Source organism: Schistocerca serialis, unplaced genomic scaffold, assembly GCF_023864345.2.
Source record: "Schistocerca serialis cubense isolate TAMUIC-IGC-003099 unplaced genomic scaffold, iqSchSeri2.2 HiC_scaffold_629, whole genome shotgun sequence".
Taxonomy (NCBI): Eukaryota; Metazoa; Arthropoda; class Insecta; order Orthoptera; family Acrididae; genus Schistocerca; species Schistocerca serialis.
Genome location: NW_026048221.1, coordinates 17638 through 34960, shown reverse-complemented (window position 1 = coordinate 34960; position 17323 = coordinate 17638). Strand labels below are relative to the sequence as shown.

Genomic DNA, 17323 nt, shown 5'->3' with positions numbered 1-17323 from the left:
GCTCGGACGAAATTTGTGTTCTCTTTAATTCAGAATGTGGAGATATTTCCTTCACGCATATGAAAGTATAATGCTTCATTATTTAAGCTAGATTGAAAAGTTTAGGGAAAGTAATTAATTCGTTTAGGCTGCACCACTACTTGGTAGCACTGTCAAGACAATGCCATTGCCATCTAATGGCAACACAGCTTGCTGCAGATTAATTTTGCGGCATTTCATAAATGATTAATATCTTATGACTATGGTGACGCTATGAGTAGTTTTATATGTGCAAACATTTGAAACTGCTGCAGGCATTACATTCACCCTTCTCTGCCTCTTTGCTTGGACATGGAGTAAGTAAGGATAAATTAAATTGCTTGTTTTTGAAGTAGTAACGGTTCTGAAGTGTAAAGAAATGATTTTAAACAATACAGTGTATTTTTTTTTTCCGAATGTAGTGATTCAACAACGAATTTATTTATTTATTCCTACCTATCTCTGCAATTAGTGTACGTGAGTATTTCATTGGAATTGTTGCAATCGAAACCGAGCTTAATAATTTCATGCGGCCGTTTGCAGTCCTCCTCGTGCTTTAATTGCTCATTTCCAAGCGTTATTTTAGGTTGCCTGCAAAGTTGTCAGATGAAACACAACCACTGCGACGAAAGGCCATTCCTTGGAGCAGGTAGACGCCAACTGCGGCGGGAAACTGTCGTGGCCAGGAAGATATTCACTGTGTGTGGAAGTTGAGTGAGGATCCGAAGCTGACTTGCCAGCACACGTTGCAGCATTCACTCGCCAACGGCAACGGGGTAAGAAAAGGGTGCAAATACGCCGGTTCTCGTCCGATCACCGACGTTGGGCTTGGATGGGTGGCCGCCTCGCCTGGGAGCACAGGGCGCTGTTGGCTAGAATCTATGTTCCTCGTTTTCGGTGCAGCTCGTCATGCTATTTCCTCCGATTCACATCCCCGCAAGCTCCTCAAGTGCCGCAAGTCTGCAAGTCCCGAGACGCTACGCTAGACGCTTGCTTCCGGCCCCTCATGTACCATGCCACAGGCGCCAAAGCGTTCGGCTGGCCGATGGCCCCTGTACTCCCCGCTCGCGCCACAGCAGTCACTGTGCTTGCAGGGAATGCCGCGCCGCCGAATAACGTTTGGCGCGCAATCCGTTTATGGACAGAGAATGCTAAAAGGGGCCGTTCGACCGTTAATACGGAAATCGTAGCCAAGTTAGATGGCGTGAGCCATCTCGCGGCTGCCGCTGTTATTACGAGCGCGCGTGCCACGCGGTTGAAGAGCAGTGCGCTGGCTCTGGCTTTCGACGCCGTTTCCTAGTGTATTTTGTCGCTTCTAGTGGAGGCATCATCGGTTATGAGAAGCTGGTAAATCACTCACAGTACAGTAGTTATCGCCCAACACGAGGAGAAGCTTTGATTGTAATGGAGATTAGCACCGGGACAGCGCGAACGCAGTCCCGACTACCAAAAATTATGCGCCCGAGTTACTCGCATTTGGAGTAATCGCGGGGGTCAGCTCGACCGAAGTGCAATGGACAAGCCTCACCCCGGAGGAACCGCCTTCATGATCACGGTATCCTCTACGCCAGGTAAGTATGCTTCTCCTCGGCCACAGGCGAATATTTGTAATGCGTCGCGCTATCGTAGTGGAACGAGAACTCTTGACGTTGTCGCATTCGGCGAAGAGCATGGTGCCGTGAATGTACTTGCTTCCTGAGAAACGCGCTGTTGGCCGTCGAGTTAGCAGGCAGACAGGCGCAATAACGGCCTTCTGCAGAAAGCGATGCAGTTTTCGTGCGGAAGACATCGCGACTCGCGGCGCCGGCCGTTGCTGGGGTTAAGTTACTGCACCCTCCGGGAGATGGCGGGCCATGTCGGGGTTACCGCCTTCGAGCCACCCTCTCCGCCTGAAAGTCGCCCTCTTTCTCGGCCGGTGTCAAAACGGCAAATGAGATTTGCTGAATGACTGTTTCTTCCCGCCACAGTGCAAGCCACAAAATCAATTATTTCTCTTACCTTTGCTCCCTCCGTGGGAGCCCATAGTGCTAGGAAATACGGCAGCATTGTCAATCGCCCTTGTCTGTCGCTGAGCAACCGAAGGACCAAGCTCAGACTATCAGATGTTCTAAGGAAGCTGTATGCACTCGTGGGTGTTGTACACGAGGGACAAACATCACGTCAGCAGGCTCTTAAGGGAAGGCAATAATCAGCAAAAACTGCAACTTACCCCATTGGACGCTGATGGAACAGAAGACACTTGAAGGTAAGGTAACACTTCTTTTTTCTGTTCATCTCGAGCACGATCTGGAAAGCTCGGACGAAATTTGTGTTCTCTTTAATTCAGAATGTGGAGATATTTCCTTCACGCATATGAAAGTATAATGCTTCATTATTTAAGCTAGATTGAAAAGTTTAGGGAAAGTAATAATTCGTTTAGGCTGCACCACTACTTGGTAGCACTGTCAAGACAATGCCATTGCCATCTAATGGCAACACAGCTTGCTGCAGATTAATTTTGCGGCATTTCATAAATGATTAATATCTTATGACTATGGTGACGCTATGAGTAGTTTTATATGTGCAAACATTTGAAACTGCTGCAGGCATTACATTCACCCTTCTCTGCCTCTTTGCTTGGACATGGAGTAAGTAAGGATAAATTAAATTGCTTGTTTTTGAAGTAGTAACGGTTCTGAAGTGTAAAGAAATGATTTTAAACAATACAGTGTATTTTTTTTTCCGAATGTAGTGATTCAACAACGAATTTATTTATTTATTCCTACCTATCTCTGCAATTAGTGTACGTGAGTATTTCATTGGAATTGTTGCAATCGAAACCGAGCTTAATAATTTCATGCGGCCGTTTGCAGTCCTCCTCGTGCTTTAATTGCTCATTTCCAAGCGTTATTTTAGGTTGCCTGCAAAGTTGTCAGATGAAACACAACCACTGCGACGAAAGGCCATTCCTTGGAGCAGGTAGACGCCAACTGCGGCGGGAAACTGTCGTGGCCAGGAAGATATTCACTGTGTGTGGAAGTTGAGTGAGGATCCGAAGCTGACTTGCCAGCACACGTTGCAGCATTCACTCGCCAACGGCAACGGGGTAAGAAAAGGGTGCAAATACGCCGGTTCTCGTCCGATCACCGACGTTGGGCTTGGATGGGTGGCCGCCTCGCCTGGGAGCACAGGGCGCTGTTGGCTAGAATCTATGTTCCTCGTTTTCGGTGCAGCTCGTCATGCTATTTCCTCCGATTCACATCCCCGCAAGCTCCTCAAGTGCCGCAAGTCTGCAAGTCCCGAGACGCTACGCTAGACGCTTGCTTCCGGCCCCTCATGTACCATGCCACAGGCGCCAAAGCGTTCGGCTGGCCGATGGCCCCTGTACTCCCCGCTCGCGCCACAGCAGTCACTGTGCTTGCAGGGAATGCCGCGCCGCCGAATAACGTTTGGCGCGCAATCCGTTTATGGACAGAGAATGCTAAAAGGGGCCGTTCGACCGTTAATACGGAAATCGTAGCCAAGTTAGATGGCGTGAGCCATCTCGCGGCTGCCGCTGTTATTACGAGCGCGCGTGCCACGCGGTTGAAGAGCAGTGCGCTGGCTCTGGCTTTCGACGCCGTTTCCTAGTGTATTTTGTCGCTTCTAGTGGAGGCATCATCGGTTATGAGAAGCTGGTAAATCACTCACAGTACAGTAGTTATCGCCCAACACGAGGAGAAGCTTTGATTGTAATGGAGATTAGCACCGGGACAGCGCGAACGCAGTCCCGACTACCAAAAATTATGCGCCCGAGTTACTCGCATTTGGAGTAATCGCGGGGGTCAGCTCGACCGAAGTGCAATGGACAAGCCTCACCCCGGAGGAACCGCCTTCATGATCACGGTATCCTCTACGCCAGGTAAGTATGCTTCTCCTCGGCCACAGGCGAATATTTGTAATGCGTCGCGCTATCGTAGTGGAACGAGAACTCTTGACGTTGTCGCATTCGGCGAAGAGCATGGTGCCGTGAATGTACTTGCTTCCTGAGAAACGCGCTGTTGGCCGTCGAGTTAGCAGGCAGACAGGCGCAATAACGGCCTTCTGCAGAAAGCGATGCAGTTTTCGTGCGGAAGACATCGCGACTCGCGGCGCCGGCCGTTGCTGGGGTTAAGTTACTGCACCCTCCGGGAGATGGCGGGCCATGTCGGGGTTACCGCCTTCGAGCCACCCTCTCCGCCTGAAAGTCGCCCTCTTTCTCGGCCGGTGTCAAAACGGCAAATGAGATTTGCTGAATGACTGTTTCTTCCCGCCACAGTGCAAGCCACAAAATCAATTATTTCTCTTACCTTTGCTCCCTCCGTGGGAGCCCATAGTGCTAGGAAATACGGCAGCATTGTCAATCGCCCTTGTCTGTCGCTGAGCAACCGAAGGACCAAGCTCAGACTATCAGATGTTCTAAGGAAGCTGTATGCACTCGTGGGTGTTGTACACGAGGGACAAACATCACGTCAGCAGGCTCTTAAGGGAAGGCAATAATCAGCAAAAACTGCAACTTACCCCATTGGACGCTGATGGAACAGAAGACACTTGAAGGTAAGGTAACACTTCTTTTTTCTGTTCATCTCGAGCACGATCTGGAAAGCTCGGACGAAATTTGTGTTCTCTTTAATTCAGAATGTGGAGATATTTCCTTCACGCATATGAAAGTATAATGCTTCATTATTTAAGCTAGATTGAAAAGTTTAGGGAAAGTAATTAATTCGTTTAGGCTGCACCACTACTTGGTAGCACTGTCAAGACAATGCCATTGCCATCTAATGGCAACACAGCTTGCTGCAGATTAATTTTGCGGCATTTCATAAATGATTAATATCTTATGACTATGGTGACGCTATGAGTAGTTTTATATGTGCAAACATTTGAAACTGCTGCAGGCATTACATTCACCCTTCTCTGCCTCTTTGCTTGGACATGGAGTAAGTAAGGATAAATTAAATTGCTTGTTTTTGAAGTAGTAACGGTTCTGAAGTGTAAAGAAATGATTTTAAACAATACAGTGTATTTTTTTTTTCCGAATGTAGTGATTCAACAACGAATTTATTTATTTATTCCTACCTATCTCTGCAATTAGTGTACGTGAGTATTTCATTGGAATTGTTGCAATCGAAACCGAGCTTAATAATTTCATGCGGCCGTTTGCAGTCCTCCTCGTGCTTTAATTGCTCATTTCCAAGCGTTATTTTAGGTTGCCTGCAAAGTTGTCAGATGAAACACAACCACTGCGACGAAAGGCCATTCCTTGGAGCAGGTAGACGCCAACTGCGGCGGGAAACTGTCGTGGCCAGGAAGATATTCACTGTGTGTGGAAGTTGAGTGAGGATCCGAAGCTGACTTGCCAGCACACGTTGCAGCATTCACTCGCCAACGGCAACGGGGTAAGAAAAGGGTGCAAATACGCCGGTTCTCGTCCGATCACCGACGTTGGGCTTGGATGGGTGGCCGCCTCGCCTGGGAGCACAGGGCGCTGTTGGCTAGAATCTATGTTCCTCGTTTTCGGTGCAGCTCGTCATGCTATTTCCTCCGATTCACATCCCCGCAAGCTCCTCAAGTGCCGCAAGTCTGCAAGTCCCGAGACGCTACGCTAGACGCTTGCTTCCGGCCCCTCATGTACCATGCCACAGGCGCCAAAGCGTTCGGCTGGCCGATGGCCCCTGTACTCCCCGCTCGCGCCACAGCAGTCACTGTGCTTGCAGGGAATGCCGCGCCGCCGAATAACGTTTGGCGCGCAATCCGTTTATGGACAGAGAATGCTAAAAGGGGCCGTTCGACCGTTAATACGGAAATCGTAGCCAAGTTAGATGGCGTGAGCCATCTCGCGGCTGCCGCTGTTATTACGAGCGCGCGTGCCACGCGGTTGAAGAGCAGTGCGCTGGCTCTGGCTTTCGACGCCGTTTCCTAGTGTATTTTGTCGCTTCTAGTGGAGGCATCATCGGTTATGAGAAGCTGGTAAATCACTCACAGTACAGTAGTTATCGCCCAACACGAGGAGAAGCTTTGATTGTAATGGAGATTAGCACCGGGACAGCGCGAACGCAGTCCCGACTACCAAAAATTATGCGCCCGAGTTACTCGCATTTGGAGTAATCGCGGGGGTCAGCTCGACCGAAGTGCAATGGACAAGCCTCACCCCGGAGGAACCGCCTTCATGATCACGGTATCCTCTACGCCAGGTAAGTATGCTTCTCCTCGGCCACAGGCGAATATTTGTAATGCGTCGCGCTATCGTAGTGGAACGAGAACTCTTGACGTTGTCGCATTCGGCGAAGAGCATGGTGCCGTGAATGTACTTGCTTCCTGAGAAACGCGCTGTTGGCCGTCGAGTTAGCAGGCAGACAGGCGCAATAACGGCCTTCTGCAGAAAGCGATGCAGTTTTCGTGCGGAAGACATCGCGACTCGCGGCGCCGGCCGTTGCTGGGGTTAAGTTACTGCACCCTCCGGGAGATGGCGGGCCATGTCGGGGTTACCGCCTTCGAGCCACCCTCTCCGCCTGAAAGTCGCCCTCTTTCTCGGCCGGTGTCAAAACGGCAAATGAGATTTGCTGAATGACTGTTTCTTCCCGCCACAGTGCAAGCCACAAAATCAATTATTTCTCTTACCTTTGCTCCCTCCGTGGGAGCCCATAGTGCTAGGAAATACGGCAGCATTGTCAATCGCCCTTGTCTGTCGCTGAGCAACCGAAGGACCAAGCTCAGACTATCAGATGTTCTAAGGAAGCTGTATGCACTCGTGGGTGTTGTACACGAGGGACAAACATCACGTCAGCAGGCTCTTAAGGGAAGGCAATAATCAGCAAAAACTGCAACTTACCCCATTGGACGCTGATGGAACAGAAGACACTTGAAGGTAAGGTAACACTTCTTTTTTCTGTTCATCTCGAGCACGATCTGGAAAGCTCGGACGAAATTTGTGTTCTCTTTAATTCAGAATGTGGAGATATTTCCTTCACGCATATGAAAGTATAATGCTTCATTATTTAAGCTAGATTGAAAAGTTTAGGGAAAGTAATTAATTCGTTTAGGCTGCACACTACTTGGTAGCACTGTCAAGACAATGCCATTGCCATCTAATGGCAACACAGCTTGCTGCAGATTAATTTTGCGGCATTTCATAAATGATTAATATCTTATGACTATGGTGACGCTATGAGTAGTTTTATATGTGCAAACATTTGAAACTGCTGCAGGCATTACATTCACCCTTCTCTGCCTCTTTGCTTGGACATGGAGTAAGTAAGGATAAATTAAATTGCTTGTTTTTGAAGTAGTAACGGTTCTGAAGTGTAAAGAAATGATTTTAAACAATACAGTGTATTTTTTTTTCCGAATGTAGTGATTCAACAACGAATTTATTTATTTATTCCTACCTATCTCTGCAATTAGTGTACGTGAGTATTTCATTGGAATTGTTGCAATCGAAACCGAGCTTAATAATTTCATGCGGCCGTTTGCAGTCCTCCTCGTGCTTTAATTGCTCATTTCCAAGCGTTATTTTAGGTTGCCTGCAAAGTTGTCAGATGAAACACAACCACTGCGACGAAAGGCCATTCCTTGGAGCAGGTAGACGCCAACTGCGGCGGGAAACTGTCGTGGCCAGGAAGATATTCACTGTGTGTGGAAGTTGAGTGAGGATCCGAAGCTGACTTGCCAGCACACGTTGCAGCATTCACTCGCCAACGGCAACGGGGTAAGAAAAGGGTGCAAATACGCCGGTTCTCGTCCGATCACCGACGTTGGGCTTGGATGGGTGGCCGCCTCGCCTGGGAGCACAGGGCGCTGTTGGCTAGAATCTATGTTCCTCGTTTTCGGTGCAGCTCGTCATGCTATTTCCTCCGATTCACATCCCCGCAAGCTCCTCAAGTGCCGCAAGTCTGCAAGTCCCGAGACGCTACGCTAGACGCTTGCTTCCGGCCCCTCATGTACCATGCCACAGGCGCCAAAGCGTTCGGCTGGCCGATGGCCCCTGTACTCCCCGCTCGCGCCACAGCAGTCACTGTGCTTGCAGGGAATGCCGCGCCGCCGAATAACGTTTGGCGCGCAATCCGTTTATGGACAGAGAATGCTAAAAGGGGCCGTTCGACCGTTAATACGGAAATCGTAGCCAAGTTAGATGGCGTGAGCCATCTCGCGGCTGCCGCTGTTATTACGAGCGCGCGTGCCACGCGGTTGAAGAGCAGTGCGCTGGCTCTGGCTTTCGACGCCGTTTCCTAGTGTATTTTGTCGCTTCTAGTGGAGGCATCATCGGTTATGAGAAGCTGGTAAATCACTCACAGTACAGTAGTTATCGCCCAACACGAGGAGAAGCTTTGATTGTAATGGAGATTAGCACCGGGACAGCGCGAACGCAGTCCCGACTACCAAAAATTATGCGCCCGAGTTACTCGCATTTGGAGTAATCGCGGGGGTCAGCTCGACCGAAGTGCAATGGACAAGCCTCACCCCGGAGGAACCGCCTTCATGATCACGGTATCCTCTACGCCAGGTAAGTATGCTTCTCCTCGGCCACAGGCGAATATTTGTAATGCGTCGCGCTATCGTAGTGGAACGAGAACTCTTGACGTTGTCGCATTCGGCGAAGAGCATGGTGCCGTGAATGTACTTGCTTCCTGAGAAACGCGCTGTTGGCCGTCGAGTTAGCAGGCAGACAGGCGCAATAACGGCCTTCTGCAGAAAGCGATGCAGTTTTCGTGCGGAAGACATCGCGACTCGCGGCGCCGGCCGTTGCTGGGGTTAAGTTACTGCACCCTCCGGGAGATGGCGGGCCATGTCGGGGTTACCGCCTTCGAGCCACCCTCTCCGCCTGAAAGTCGCCCTCTTTCTCGGCCGGTGTCAAAACGGCAAATGAGATTTGCTGAATGACTGTTTCTTCCCGCCACAGTGCAAGCCACAAAATCAATTATTTCTCTTACCTTTGCTCCCTCCGTGGGAGCCCATAGTGCTAGGAAATACGGCAGCATTGTCAATCGCCCTTGTCTGTCGCTGAGCAACCGAAGGACCAAGCTCAGACTATCAGATGTTCTAAGGAAGCTGTATGCACTCGTGGGTGTTGTACACGAGGGACAAACATCACGTCAGCAGGCTCTTAAGGGAAGGCAATAATCAGCAAAAACTGCAACTTACCCCATTGGACGCTGATGGAACAGAAGACACTTGAAGGTAAGGTAACACTTCTTTTTTCTGTTCATCTCGAGCACGATCTGGAAAGCTCGGACGAAATTTGTGTTCTCTTTAATTCAGAATGTGGAGATATTTCCTTCACGCATATGAAAGTATAATGCTTCATTATTTAAGCTAGATTGAAAAGTTTAGGGAAAGTAATTAATTCGTTTAGGCTGCACCACTACTTGGTAGCACTGTCAAGACAATGCCATTGCCATCTAATGGCAACACAGCTTGCTGCAGATTAATTTTGCGGCATTTCATAAATGATTAATATCTTATGACTATGGTGACGCTATGAGTAGTTTTATATGTGCAAACATTTGAAACTGCTGCAGGCATTACATTCACCCTTCTCTGCCTCTTTGCTTGGACATGGAGTAAGTAAGGATAAATTAAATTGCTTGTTTTTGAAGTAGTAACGGTTCTGAAGTGTAAAGAAATGATTTTAAACAATACAGTGTATTTTTTTTTTCCGAATGTAGTGATTCAACAACGAATTTATTTATTTATTCCTACCTATCTCTGCAATTAGTGTACGTGAGTATTTCATTGGAATTGTTGCAATCGAAACCGAGCTTAATAATTTCATGCGGCCGTTTGCAGTCCTCCTCGTGCTTTAATTGCTCATTTCCAAGCGTTATTTTAGGTTGCCTGCAAAGTTGTCAGATGAAACACAACCACTGCGACGAAAGGCCATTCCTTGGAGCAGGTAGACGCCAACTGCGGCGGGAAACTGTCGTGGCCAGGAAGATATTCACTGTGTGTGGAAGTTGAGTGAGGATCCGAAGCTGACTTGCCAGCACACGTTGCAGCATTCACTCGCCAACGGCAACGGGGTAAGAAAAGGGTGCAAATACGCCGGTTCTCGTCCGATCACCGACGTTGGGCTTGGATGGGTGGCCGCCTCGCCTGGGAGCACAGGGCGCTGTTGGCTAGAATCTATGTTCCTCGTTTTCGGTGCAGCTCGTCATGCTATTTCCTCCGATTCACATCCCCGCAAGCTCCTCAAGTGCCGCAAGTCTGCAAGTCCCGAGACGCTACGCTAGACGCTTGCTTCCGGCCCCTCATGTACCATGCCACAGGCGCCAAAGCGTTCGGCTGGCCGATGGCCCCTGTACTCCCCGCTCGCGCCACAGCAGTCACTGTGCTTGCAGGGAATGCCGCGCCGCCGAATAACGTTTGGCGCGCAATCCGTTTATGGACAGAGAATGCTAAAAGGGGCCGTTCGACCGTTAATACGGAAATCGTAGCCAAGTTAGATGGCGTGAGCCATCTCGCGGCTGCCGCTGTTATTACGAGCGCGCGTGCCACGCGGTTGAAGAGCAGTGCGCTGGCTCTGGCTTTCGACGCCGTTTCCTAGTGTATTTTGTCGCTTCTAGTGGAGGCATCATCGGTTATGAGAAGCTGGTAAATCACTCACAGTACAGTAGTTATCGCCCAACACGAGGAGAAGCTTTGATTGTAATGGAGATTAGCACCGGGACAGCGCGAACGCAGTCCCGACTACCAAAAATTATGCGCCCGAGTTACTCGCATTTGGAGTAATCGCGGGGGTCAGCTCGACCGAAGTGCAATGGACAAGCCTCACCCCGGAGGAACCGCCTTCATGATCACGGTATCCTCTACGCCAGGTAAGTATGCTTCTCCTCGGCCACAGGCGAATATTTGTAATGCGTCGCGCTATCGTAGTGGAACGAGAACTCTTGACGTTGTCGCATTCGGCGAAGAGCATGGTGCCGTGAATGTACTTGCTTCCTGAGAAACGCGCTGTTGGCCGTCGAGTTAGCAGGCAGACAGGCGCAATAACGGCCTTCTGCAGAAAGCGATGCAGTTTTCGTGCGGAAGACATCGCGACTCGCGGCGCCGGCCGTTGCTGGGGTTAAGTTACTGCACCCTCCGGGAGATGGCGGGCCATGTCGGGGTTACCGCCTTCGAGCCACCCTCTCCGCCTGAAAGTCGCCCTCTTTCTCGGCCGGTGTCAAAACGGCAAATGAGATTTGCTGAATGACTGTTTCTTCCCGCCACAGTGCAAGCCACAAAATCAATTATTTCTCTTACCTTTGCTCCCTCCGTGGGAGCCCATAGTGCTAGGAAATACGGCAGCATTGTCAATCGCCCTTGTCTGTCGCTGAGCAACCGAAGGACCAAGCTCAGACTATCAGATGTTCTAAGGAAGCTGTATGCACTCGTGGGTGTTGTACACGAGGGACAAACATCACGTCAGCAGGCTCTTAAGGGAAGGCAATAATCAGCAAAAACTGCAACTTACCCCATTGGACGCTGATGGAACAGAAGACACTTGAAGGTAAGGTAACACTTCTTTTTTCTGTTCATCTCGAGCACGATCTGGAAAGCTCGGACGAAATTTGTGTTCTCTTTAATTCAGAATGTGGAGATATTTCCTTCACGCATATGAAAGTATAATGCTTCATTATTTAAGCTAGATTGAAAAGTTTAGGGAAAGTAATTAATTCGTTTAGGCTGCACCACTACTTGGTAGCACTGTCAAGACAATGCCATTGCCATCTAATGGCAACACAGCTTGCTGCAGATTAATTTTGCGGCATTTCATAAATGATTAATATCTTATGACTATGGTGACGCTATGAGTAGTTTTATATGTGCAAACATTTGAAACTGCTGCAGGCATTACATTCACCCTTCTCTGCCTCTTTGCTTGGACATGGAGTAAGTAAGGATAAATTAAATTGCTTGTTTTTGAAGTAGTAACGGTTCTGAAGTGTAAAGAAATGATTTTAAACAATACAGTGTATTTTTTTTTCCGAATGTAGTGATTCAACAACGAATTTATTTATTTATTCCTACCTATCTCTGCAATTAGTGTACGTGAGTATTTCATTGGAATTGTTGCAATCGAAACCGAGCTTAATAATTTCATGCGGCCGTTTGCAGTCCTCCTCGTGCTTTAATTGCTCATTTCCAAGCGTTATTTTAGGTTGCCTGCAAAGTTGTCAGATGAAACACAACCACTGCGACGAAAGGCCATTCCTTGGAGCAGGTAGACGCCAACTGCGGCGGGAAACTGTCGTGGCCAGGAAGATATTCACTGTGTGTGGAAGTTGAGTGAGGATCCGAAGCTGACTTGCCAGCACACGTTGCAGCATTCACTCGCCAACGGCAACGGGGTAAGAAAAGGGTGCAAATACGCCGGTTCTCGTCCGATCACCGACGTTGGGCTTGGATGGGTGGCCGCCTCGCCTGGGAGCACAGGGCGCTGTTGGCTAGAATCTATGTTCCTCGTTTTCGGTGCAGCTCGTCATGCTATTTCCTCCGATTCACATCCCCGCAAGCTCCTCAAGTGCCGCAAGTCTGCAAGTCCCGAGACGCTACGCTAGACGCTTGCTTCCGGCCCCTCATGTACCATGCCACAGGCGCCAAAGCGTTCGGCTGGCCGATGGCCCCTGTACTCCCCGCTCGCGCCACAGCAGTCACTGTGCTTGCAGGGAATGCCGCGCCGCCGAATAACGTTTGGCGCGCAATCCGTTTATGGACAGAGAATGCTAAAAGGGGCCGTTCGACCGTTAATACGGAAATCGTAGCCAAGTTAGATGGCGTGAGCCATCTCGCGGCTGCCGCTGTTATTACGAGCGCGCGTGCCACGCGGTTGAAGAGCAGTGCGCTGGCTCTGGCTTTCGACGCCGTTTCCTAGTGTATTTTGTCGCTTCTAGTGGAGGCATCATCGGTTATGAGAAGCTGGTAAATCACTCACAGTACAGTAGTTATCGCCCAACACGAGGAGAAGCTTTGATTGTAATGGAGATTAGCACCGGGACAGCGCGAACGCAGTCCCGACTACCAAAAATTATGCGCCCGAGTTACTCGCATTTGGAGTAATCGCGGGGGTCAGCTCGCCCGAAGTGCAATGGACAAGCCTCACCCCGGAGGAACCGCCTTCATGATCACGGTATCCTCTACGCCAGGTAAGTATGCTTCTCCTCGGCCACAGGCGAATATTTGTAATGCGTCGCGCTATCGTAGTGGAACGAGAACTCTTGACGTTGTCGCATTCGGCGAAGAGCATGGTGCCGTGAATGTACTTGCTTCCTGAGAAACGCGCTGTTGGCCGTCGAGTTAGCAGGCAGACAGGCGCAATAACGGCCTTCTGCAGAAAGCGATGCAGTTTTCGTGCGGAAGACATCGCGACTCGCGGCGCCGGCCGTTGCTGGGGTTAAGTTACTGCACCCTCCGGGAGATGGCGGGCCATGTCGGGGTTACCGCCTTCGAGCCACCCTCTCCGCCTGAAAGTCGCCCTCTTTCTCGGCCGGTGTCAAAACGGCAAATGAGATTTGCTGAATGACTGTTTCTTCCCGCCACAGTGCAAGCCACAAAATCAATTATTTCTCTTACCTTTGCTCCCTCCGTGGGAGCCCATAGTGCTAGGAAATACGGCAGCATTGTCAATCGCCCTTGTCTGTCGCTGAGCAACCGAAGGACCAAGCTCAGACTATCAGATGTTCTAAGGAAGCTGTATGCACTCGTGGGTGTTGTACACGAGGGACAAACATCACGTCAGCAGGCTCTTAAGGGAAGGCAATAATCAGCAAAAACTGCAACTTACCCCATTGGACGCTGATGGAACAGAAGACACTTGAAGGTAAGGTAACACTTCTTTTTTCTGTTCATCTCGAGCACGATCTGGAAAGCTCGGACGAAATTTGTGTTCTCTTTAATTCAGAATGTGGAGATATTTCCTTCACGCATATGAAAGTATAATGCTTCATTATTTAAGCTAGATTGAAAAGTTTAGGGAAAGTAATTAATTCGTTTAGGCTGCACCACTACTTGGTAGCACTGTCAAGACAATGCCATTGCCATCTAATGGCAACACAGCTTGCTGCAGATTAATTTTGCGGCATTTCATAAATGATTAATATCTTATGACTATGGTGACGCTATGAGTAGTTTTATATGTGCAAACATTTGAAACTGCTGCAGGCATTACATTCACCCTTCTCTGCCTCTTTGCTTGGACATGGAGTAAGTAAGGATAAATTAAATTGCTTGTTTTTGAAGTAGTAACGGTTCTGAAGTGTAAAGAAATGATTTTAAACAATACAGTGTATTTTTTTTTTCCGAATGTAGTGATTCAACAACGAATTTATTTATTTATTCCTACCTATCTCTGCAATTAGTGTACGTGAGTATTTCATTGGAATTGTTGCAATCGAAACCGAGCTTAATAATTTCATGCGGCCGTTTGCAGTCCTCCTCGTGCTTTAATTGCTCATTTCCAAGCGTTATTTTAGGTTGCCTGCAAAGTTGTCAGATGAAACACAACCACTGCGACGAAAGGCCATTCCTTGGAGCAGGTAGACGCCAACTGCGGCGGGAAACTGTCGTGGCCAGGAAGATATTCACTGTGTGTGGAAGTTGAGTGAGGATCCGAAGCTGACTTGCCAGCACACGTTGCAGCATTCACTCGCCAACGGCAACGGGGTAAGAAAAGGGTGCAAATACGCCGGTTCTCGTCCGATCACCGACGTTGGGCTTGGATGGGTGGCCGCCTCGCCTGGGAGCACAGGGCGCTGTTGGCTAGAATCTATGTTCCTCGTTTTCGGTGCAGCTCGTCATGCTATTTCCTCCGATTCACATCCCCGCAAGCTCCTCAAGTGCCGCAAGTCTGCAAGTCCCGAGACGCTACGCTAGACGCTTGCTTCCGGCCCCTCATGTACCATGCCACAGGCGCCAAAGCGTTCGGCTGGCCGATGGCCCCTGTACTCCCCGCTCGCGCCACAGCAGTCACTGTGCTTGCAGGGAATGCCGCGCCGCCGAATAACGTTTGGCGCGCAATCCGTTTATGGACAGAGAATGCTAAAAGGGGCCGTTCGACCGTTAATACGGAAATCGTAGCCAAGTTAGATGGCGTGAGCCATCTCGCGGCTGCCGCTGTTATTACGAGCGCGCGTGCCACGCGGTTGAAGAGCAGTGCGCTGGCTCTGGCTTTCGACGCCGTTTCCTAGTGTATTTTGTCGCTTCTAGTGGAGGCATCATCGGTTATGAGAAGCTGGTAAATCACTCACAGTACAGTAGTTATCGCCCAACACGAGGAGAAGCTTTGATTGTAATGGAGATTAGCACCGGGACAGCGCGAACGCAGTCCCGACTACCAAAAATTATGCGCCCGAGTTACTCGCATTTGGAGTAATCGCGGGGGTCAGCTCGACCGAAGTGCAATGGACAAGCCTCACCCCGGAGGAACCGCCTTCATGATCACGGTATCCTCTACGCCAGGTAAGTATGCTTCTCCTCGGCCACAGGCGAATATTTGTAATGCGTCGCGCTATCGTAGTGGAACGAGAACTCTTGACGTTGTCGCATTCGGCGAAGAGCATGGTGCCGTGAATGTACTTGCTTCCTGAGAAACGCGCTGTTGGCCGTCGAGTTAGCAGGCAGACAGGCGCAATAACGGCCTTCTGCAGAAAGCGATGCAGTTTTCGTGCGGAAGACATCGCGACTCGCGGCGCCGGCCGTTGCTGGGGTTAAGTTACTGCACCCTCCGGGAGATGGCGGGCCATGTCGGGGTTACCGCCTTCGAGCCACCCTCTCCGCCTGAAAGTCGCCCTCTTTCTCGGCCGGTGTCAAAACGGCAAATGAGATTTGCTGAATGACTGTTTCTTCCCGCCACAGTGCAAGCCACAAAATCAATTATTTCTCTTACCTTTGCTCCCTCCGTGGGAGCCCATAGTGCTAGGAAATACGGCAGCATTGTCAATCGCCCTTGTCTGTCGCTGAGCAACCGAAGGACCAAGCTCAGACTATCAGATGTTCTAAGGAAGCTGTATGCACTCGTGGGTGTTGTACACGAGGGACAAACATCACGTCAGCAGGCTCTTAAGGGAAGGCAATAATCAGCAAAAACTGCAACTTACCCCATTGGACGCTGATGGAACAGAAGACACTTGAAGGTAAGGTAACACTTCTTTTTTCTGTTCATCTCGAGCACGATCTGGAAAGCTCGGACGAAATTTGTGTTCTCTTTAATTCAGAATGTGGAGATATTTCCTTCACGCATATGAAAGTATAATGCTTCATTATTTAAGCTAGATTGAAAAGTTTAGGGAAAGTAATTAATTCGTTTAGGCTGCACCACTACTTGGTAGCACTGTCAAGACAATGCCATTGCCATCTAATGGCAACACAGCTTGCTGCAGATTAATTTTGCGGCATTTCATAAATGATTAATATCTTATGACTATGGTGACGCTATGAGTAGTTTTATATGTGCAAACATTTGAAACTGCTGCAGGCATTACATTCACCCTTCTCTGCCTCTTTGCTTGGACATGGAGTAAGTAAGGATAAATTAAATTGCTTGTTTTTGAAGTAGTAACGGTTCTGAAGTGTAAAGAAATGATTTTAAACAATACAGTGTATTTTTTTTTTCCGAATGTAGTGATTCAACAACGAATTTATTTATTTATTCCTACCTATCTCTGCAATTAGTGTACGTGAGTATTTCATTGGAATTGTTGCAATCGAAACCGAGCTTAATAATTTCATGCGGCCGTTTGCAGTCCTCCTCGTGCTTTAATTGCTCATTTCCAAGCGTTATTTTAGGTTGCCTGCAAAGTTGTCAGATGAAACACAACCACTGCGACGAAAGGCCATTCCTTGGAGCAGGTAGACGCCAACTGCGGCGGGAAACTGTCGTGGCCAGGAAGATATTCACTGTGTGTGGAAGTTGAGTGAGGATCCGAAGCTGACTTGCCAGCACACGTTGCAGCATTCACTCGCCAACGGCAACGGGGTAAGAAAAGGGTGCAAATACGCCGGTTCTCGTCCGATCACCGACGTTGGGCTTGGATGGGTGGCCGCCTCGCCTGGGAGCACAGGGCGCTGTTGGCTAGAATCTATGTTCCTCGTTTTCGGTGCAGCTCGTCATGCTATTTCCTCCGATTCACATCCCCGCAAGCTCCTCAAGTGCCGCAAGTCTGCAAGTCCCGAGACGCTACGCTAGACGCTTGCTTCCGGCCCCTCATGTACCATGCCACAGGCGCCAAAGCGTTCGGCTGGCCGATGGCCCCTGTACTCCCCGCTCGCGCCACAGCAGTCACTGTGCTTGCAGGGAATGCCGCGCCGCCGAATAACGTTTGGCGCGCAATCC

General features: G+C 49.4%; 7 non-coding genes across 7 annotated transcripts; all 7 read right to left on the bottom strand.

Annotated features, from left to right (window-relative positions):
* Nucleotides 1-1434: 1434 nt before the first annotated feature.
* On the bottom strand, nt 1435-1597 carry LOC126448774 (U1 spliceosomal RNA). The gene has a single exon (XR_007584239.1). It is a non-coding gene; the product is annotated as a U1 spliceosomal RNA (small nuclear RNA).
* A 2146-nt stretch (nt 1598-3743) lies between these two features.
* On the bottom strand, nt 3744-3906 carry LOC126448773 (U1 spliceosomal RNA). Its single transcript, XR_007584238.1, has one exon. It is a non-coding gene; the product is annotated as a U1 spliceosomal RNA (small nuclear RNA).
* A 2148-nt stretch (nt 3907-6054) lies between these two features.
* LOC126448772 (U1 spliceosomal RNA) lies at nt 6055-6217 on the bottom strand. The gene has a single exon (XR_007584237.1). It is a non-coding gene; the product is annotated as a U1 spliceosomal RNA (small nuclear RNA).
* A 2146-nt stretch (nt 6218-8363) lies between these two features.
* On the bottom strand, nt 8364-8526 carry LOC126448771 (U1 spliceosomal RNA). The gene has a single exon (XR_007584236.1). It is a non-coding gene; the product is annotated as a U1 spliceosomal RNA (small nuclear RNA).
* A 2148-nt stretch (nt 8527-10674) lies between these two features.
* Nucleotides 10675-10837, bottom strand: LOC126448770 (U1 spliceosomal RNA). Its single transcript, XR_007584235.1, has one exon. It is a non-coding gene; the product is annotated as a U1 spliceosomal RNA (small nuclear RNA).
* Nucleotides 10838-12984: 2147 nt separating this feature from the next.
* LOC126448764 (U1 spliceosomal RNA) lies at nt 12985-13147 on the bottom strand. The gene has a single exon (XR_007584230.1). It is a non-coding gene; the product is annotated as a U1 spliceosomal RNA (small nuclear RNA).
* A 2148-nt stretch (nt 13148-15295) lies between these two features.
* Nucleotides 15296-15458, bottom strand: LOC126448769 (U1 spliceosomal RNA). Its single transcript, XR_007584234.1, has one exon. It is a non-coding gene; the product is annotated as a U1 spliceosomal RNA (small nuclear RNA).
* Nucleotides 15459-17323: the final 1865 nt, after the last annotated feature.